Consider the following 7464-nt stretch of genomic DNA (forward strand, 5'->3'; position numbering starts at 1 on the left):
ATAATTTCCCTTACATGAAGCCTCTTTTAAATTGTTATTAATTTAGTTGTTTTAATTTGACAGAATAATTACGTATTTAATTCGGCGCATTGCCACACCCGGCCGAGCGCTGACGTCGCTTTTGTGTTCGTCGCGGCGCACTTTCACACACTCGGCGGACATCACGCTCGGGCTTATTCGGCGCACTTAAGAGTAAGTGTTGTTGTGGCAGAACGGCCTGTGCGAACCAGTGGGAGCACCGGCGGTCAGCGTCAACCAGTTACAATTAAAAATGTTTATTCTCAATTCACTCAGTGTTTGTCAAGTTCCACAGTCCCACTCCTCTCTGGGATCACAGTTCTCTGGGAACTCGTTGCGGATCTCGTGTGGCCACCCTGCAGGACTTTGCCGCCAAATACCTGTCGCCGAACTCACCACGGAACTCCGTCGCCAAAAAACTCCTGCGGAGGCCCGCGTCCCTGCTTAAGTAGTCTTTTCGTGTGCCGGTCGACTAGTCCCTGACAATGCTGCTTTTCTGCCGGCTACTCAGGGTTCGGTAGAGGGGGGTCCAGGCCGCGTGGCCGAGGGACTTAGTCTCCAGAGATGAAATGAGAACAACTCGAATAAAGTTTGATGGTCCTTTATTCTCAAGACGCTGAACACTTTACATGGGGCTGCCGCATTTCCGCCTGTGACTATTTCTAGGTGGGTCGAAACCTGGTTCCGCGCACTGATCTGGTTAAGAAAATTACGGGACGTCCCGCCCGTGACGACTATTACTCCCACAGTAAGGAATATAATTCTTATGACCCGCGCGCGATAGTATGTCTGTCTGACTGTACTCCGCACTGGCCAGTAAGAAATGAAAAGCACAGAACCTATGGCGGCGAATGACCAGTTTGAAAAATTGAATTGCGACTCGCCAGAATTGAGAGCTGAACACACATGCGTGAAATAATAGGATGAGAACTCGCGACTGAAATAGCATATTGACAAGCTCGACTGCAAAGTTGAGAAAACGTCTCCGCACGGCAAAAGTCTAGAACCTGTGCTAATACCGCGCCCGCTTTTCTCACCATCCCGGAGCGGCGTCACCAACACGTCCGTCGCCTCTTGTGCCGGGTCCACGACTGCCCTCCCGCTAGCGTGGAGCGATGACACTCGCGTGACCGCTGTCTGCCGAGTCCTGGCGACGACAGACTCCCTCCCCCGCCTAGCGTGCAGGAGCGCCCGCTTCACCCCCACTCCGCGAGCCCGCGGAACACGCTGATTGGTCACAGGCGGAAGCCACGGCCTTGGCGCCCGGTGAACAATTAAAACTTACACGAAAAACATAATCCCTACAATACAAAATTAATTATATTAAAATATAAGCAAACTATATACAAAAAACATAAAACAAAATATATTTACAATAAAATAATAAGTCATATCCTGTAAAGAAACGCAACGTCCCACGTCACCGTCACTTGCGTCGCACAACACATGCAAGAGATGGCGCTGGCGAGGCATAACGACCTGAAGGATCCGGGAAGACACTTGGGTCGACGTCAGTCTCTGGCGCCCTTTTAGAACTGACGAGTGCAGCTTGGGCGACCCGACACCCAAACCGTCGAGAACAACGTCGCTCCTCACACCAAGGCCCGCAGTATTCCCAAGGCCACTCAAAATTAGATAACTGTGCCGAGGCACGACGATGTGCTGGAAGCCATAAAGGGAGGGGGGTAGCGACGACCCTTGTAATCTTCCCAGGCACGCGTGGCATGCCTTACATCAATGGTGGCCACGTGATAGGTGCTAAACACCTGTATCCTGTCAGGGCCACCAGCTAGCTCCGAACCTGGCGCATGCCACGTTCTGGTTTCTTGCATTTCTTACAATATTTTGAGACTGTATCACACTAAAATTTTCACTTCCAACACCTTCCATTATGTTGTGTCAAATAAAGTTGGAGGTTTATGATGTCACCGAAAACATCAATAGCATAGCCATGTTTGTATGACAAGTTGGATGACTTGATTTTACATGTAATATTTTTCATATAGGACAGTTTTCTGAAATATTTAGAATGTTGGATTAAATCGGCCAATCAAAATGGCATGTATAGTGAAAATGGAAATGTCATACATTTCTCCCGCTACGAATCTTTAAACTGGCGAAGTACACATTAGAAATTAAACTTGTGAAATACAAAAATAAAGTTGTTACGAAGGTTGTCTGCAAAAAAAAATTAAAAGAAAATTATTTTTCTATAACCGTAACAAAACCACCTAACATTTATTTCCTAATGTAGCGAATATTATTTTGAATTTTTATTTAAATATTTTGAAAAAAAATGTAACATATGAGTAGGCCAGTTGCAAAGTAAGCCTTGTCCACAAAAATTGAAAAACGAGTTTATGGTGGTTTTGTGTGCACCTTTGTGGTAGGTATCAGTGACAGTTAAGAAACTGGAACAAAATAATTATTGTCCCTGTTTAAAAGCAGCACAAAATACCAGTACAGTTTCAAAACATGCCTTGTCCAAATTTGCTACTGTTACAAAACAGGTTATGTCCATCCCGAATACTGTAGAAAAATAGGTCTTGTCCTTTAAAAATCTAATGTTTTCAAATGCGTGGTGTCAAAACGGGTCTTGTCCATTTAACATTATTTAAGCATTAGTACGTGCTGTGAGAGGTTTTATAAATCTACAAATGTTGTGTAAAATAAAAAGGCAAATATTGATGAATATTGTCGTAAATATTATAGTGTCGTAAAACTATTTCACTCATGTAGTTTTGTACTGGGTAGGCATAAAATAAAACGAGTTTTTAAAATATACCAAAGTGATAAATCTAACATCAACTTCAAATATTAATTGCTTACAGGAGTTGTATACAATGCCGTCGTCCGGGGTCTCGGGCTCGAGTCCCGGTGTGGCTCTTAGTGGGAAAAGGCGGTTCTTGATCTGTGTTGTCCGGGTGGGCGCCAGACTAGCTCGTTTCTAGTCGTGAATTTGGGGTCGTGGATGTATGTGCCCCTGCGTGGCCCACTAGGGCCGGCGGCGGTGTTGCGTGAGATGATTTTAAATAAGAGACGTGGAGTTGAGGTGGTGGTGTCGTACCTTTTATTCAGAGGAGCGAGTCGTACACAATACAACACTCTACAGAGGTCCCCGGGGGGTTGTTACTTGTTATTCCGTGGCGCCGTATTGTTTGTGTTCCGCGTTACGTGGCCTCGGATGCTGTTATGTCTCAGACGTCTCACTGGGTACGCAGGTAACGTAATTTCGTAACACAAAGGCGGGACACAAAATACGCTGAATTAAGGGGGCGCGTACAGGTTACGTGGCACTCGTTACTCGGGTAATGTAAGTTAGCAATACAAAACACGGGATACAAAAATACACTGGATTAAGGGGGCGCGCACAAGTTACGTGGCACTCGTTACTCGGGTAACGTAAGTTAGCAATACAAAACACGGGATACAAAATACACTGGATTAAGGGGCGGGCGATTGGAGACGGCCAATCCCGTATGCAAATGTCTCGGCGCGGGTGTTGTGCCCACTGTGGTGAAACACGCACCGCAATTAAGTTTGTCCAAGTTCCCTTGCGGGTTTGTGGTCAGCGCCGTGCGCGTGACCTTAAATAAAGTTCTGTACGTTGCGGGAGACGGCCCGTGCCGTATGCTGAAGAGCAGCCCCGTTGACCAAGTGTGGTGCGGGGTGTCCTTAAGTTGATGCGGCCGGATTAGGTCCTGGACCGAAAAAAGGGACCGGGTACTCACGGAGAGGTTAAGTAATAAAGGGGGTTTTGTTAATTAGTGACTATATTTACCGGACGTTACTTTCAATGTAGACAAAGGATGTTGCCTCTCCGTGGGACGTAGGTCCGCCCCGGTCCATGAGCTGCGCTGAACTGCCGAACTGGCATGGCGTCCGAGGGAGGCTCGGCCTCTCTCGCGCCAGGCGTGACCTCATTACGCTAGACTCCAAACGGGTGTGTCTGGAAGAGATTTTATTGTCGCTAAAATCCTAATTTAATGTTTTAGGAGGAATGGGTACGGTTCTTCTCTTGTCTACTCAGGTTTCCGCGGCTTTGTCTTTGATTGCTGTTCGGGTCGCCTGACTCGGGTGGGCCATGGCCAGGGGTGTGTTCCGTTAGCGGGAGCGTATACTGGCGGGTGCAGGTCGGGCTCTGGGGTGGTCGTCGGCCAGACGACGTCAACTATATTAATTTATTATCACTTCTGCCATAGCATTAATATTGTTACTTAATTTTGGTTTCGTTTTGTTGAAGGTGCACCAAAAGAAAATCGCAGTGGTGATGTTAGATCCAAACAATTTGCCTTAAAAAAACAAGCTGTCAAAACATACATTCAATCACTACAACTACTACAATTGCACTACTGTCGTGGCAAATCAAAACAGCAATATTTGCAGAGTTCTCTTACAATAAATAAGCTTTGGCGTTCTTTTAACCAAGCTTCAGACATCAGCCTAAGAGTTAAATATGAATACTTTAGAAAGATCTTTGTTGAGGACTTCAATATTAGTTTTGGTTGCCCATCAACAGATGCATTTTTATTCTGTATTCGGTTGAAAGATGAGATTAGTTACACCCATGATCAGGGCAGCAAACAAGATCCAATTACTCAATACAGAGTGCATAAGCTCAAAGCAAAAGTGTTTTATGAACTGGTTAAGAAAGAAGAAGATGGTGTAGTTAGTTTTAGCTTTGATTGCCAAAAAAATCAAGTGCTACCTAAACTACCTGATCAGTCTGCTTACTGCAGCCGACAACTCTATTGCTACAACTTTACGATATGCCAGGGCACGTCATCCTCCAAACAAGATCACCATAGTACTTATGTATACACGTGGACTGAGCCAGAAAAGGTATAAAGGGTCTAATGCTATTGCATCTGCAGTCTACTATCGACTAAGGAACACAAGCCTTGCTGGTGTACATACCGTAAGTCTGTACTGTGATGGCCGTGGTGGCCAGAACAAAAATAGCTCAATGATCGTTATGCTATGCAAATGGTTACAATCATATGCTCCACGTAAACAGAATTATACTGACGTTTCCGATCCCAGGACATTCATACATCCCTCCCGATAGTCTTTGGCCTTATTGAACAAGTGATAAAGAAGAGGGAAACCATAGTTGCTCCTGAAGAATACTATAAACTGTCCAGGGAGCATGGCCAGCTATTTAGACCAGTAGAAGGTTATAAGTTTTATGATTGGAAGAGTGCAGCTGAAGTAATATTAAAGAAACCTGGTATCTGGCATTTTCAATTTTCTCCGTTCAAGCGGTTCGTAATACATCGTTCAGAAAATGGAACTGTTCTCGTAAGAGGAGAGCCTAACTACAAGGTAGATGCTGGAGCTGCTAAATCAATATGCAGGCGTGGCAAAACCATTTCAAACATAACACCACAAGAATTGAAATTGGGAGTACCAATAAAACCTAAGAAACTAAAAGATGTGGAAAGCCTTTTGTGTAAGCATTATGGAAGTGAATGGAAAGACAATCCCCTTCTTGGCTAATACAGTTCTATCCTTGAAGACACAACAGTAGGTGAGGCAGAAGATGCTGAAGATGACATTATCATGACAGATGATGAACTTAGTATGACGTCGTCTGGCCGACGACCACCCCAGAGCCCGACCTGCACCCGCCAGTATACGCTCCCGCTAACGGAACACACCCCTGGCCATGGCCCACCCGAGTCAGGCGAGCCGAACAGCAATCGAAGACAAAGCCGCGGAAACCTGAGTAGACAAGAGAAGAACCGTACCCATTCCTCCTGAAACATTAAATTAGGATTTTAGCGGCAATAAAATCTCTTCCAGACACACCCGTTTGGAGTCTAGCGTAATGAGGTCACGCCTGGCGCGAGAGAGGCCGAGCCTCCCTCGGACGCCATGCCAGTTCGGCAGTTCAGCGCAGCTCATGGACCGGGGCGGACCTACGTCCCACGGAGAGGCAACATCCTTTGTCTACATTGAAAGTAACATCCGGTAAATATAGTCACTAATTAACCAAACCCCTTTTATTAATTAACCTCTCCGTGAGTACCCGGTCCCTTTTTACGGTCCAGGACCTAATCCGGCCGCATCAACTTAAGGACACCCCGCACCACACTTGGTCAACGGGGCTGCTCTTCAGCATACGGCACGGGCCGTCTCCCGCAACGTACAGAACTTTATTTAAGGTCACGCGCACGGCGCTGACCATAAACCCGCAAGGGAACTTGGACAAACTTAATTGCGGTGCGTGTTTCACCACAGTGGGCACAACACCCGCGCCGAGACATTTGCATACGGGATTGGCCGTCTCCAATCGCCCGCCCCCTTAATTCAGTGTATTTTTGTATCCCGTATTTTGTACTGCTAACTTACGTTACCCGAGTAACGAGTGCCACGTAACTTGTGCGCGCCCCCTTAATCCAGTGTATTTTTGTATCCCGTGTTTTGTATTGCTAACTTACGTTACCCGAGTAACGAGTGCCACGTAACTTGTGCGCACCCCCTTAATTCAGTGTATTTTTGTATCTCGTATTTTGTATTGCTAACTTACGTTACCCGAGTAACGAGTGCCACGTAACCTGTACGCGCCCCCTTAATTCAGCGTATTTTGTGTCCCGCCTTTGTGTTACGAAATTACGTTACCTGCGTACCCAGTGAGACGTCTGAGACATAACAGCATCCGAGGCCACGTAACGCGGAACACAAACAATACGGCGCCACGGAATAACAAGTGAAAACCCCCCGGGGACCTCTGTAGAGTGTTGTATTGTGTACGACTCGCTTCTCTGAATAAAAGGTACGACACCGCCACCTCAACTCCACGTCTCTTATTTAAAATCATCTCACGCAACACCGCCGCCGGCCCTAGTGGGCCACGCAGGGGCACATACATCCACGACCCCAAATTCACGACTAGAAACGAGCTAGTCTGGCGCCCACCCGGACAACACAGATCAAGAACCGCCTTTTCCCACTAGGAGCCACACCGAGACTCGAGCCCGAGACCCCGGACGACGGCAAGTATATAGTATTTAGGACAAACTAAGAAACTCACTGTTTACTCATTGCAAACCTTTAATTTTTTTTATTTGCATATGTATGTTAAAATTGTGTTGAAAACAATGTTAAGCAAGTCGGTTTGTTTAGTGTTCTTAACTTACAATTTAAATGACCTGTTTGTTCCAAAGTCTGCATCTGTAGCTAAAATACACAATATAAATTTAATTAGTTATAATGTACATTCCTTTAGCAAAGTACATCTTGTCCAAACCCAGCAGTTTCAAAATAAGCCATGTCCAGCTGACTGTTGCAAAATAGGCTATGTCCAAACAATTTTATTTAATTTAAGACACCCCAATTGTGCAATTTGTATGATACTTTGTGCCGTGGAAAGAAGACTAACTAGAAGTTTGGTAGTATTTTTTAAATCACTGTTAACGCTTGGTAAATGGCGGCAGCAGTTTT

Source organism: Bacillus rossius, chromosome 11 (assembly GCF_032445375.1).
Source record: "Bacillus rossius redtenbacheri isolate Brsri chromosome 11, Brsri_v3, whole genome shotgun sequence".
NCBI classification, from domain to species: Eukaryota; Metazoa; Arthropoda; class Insecta; order Phasmatodea; family Bacillidae; genus Bacillus; species Bacillus rossius.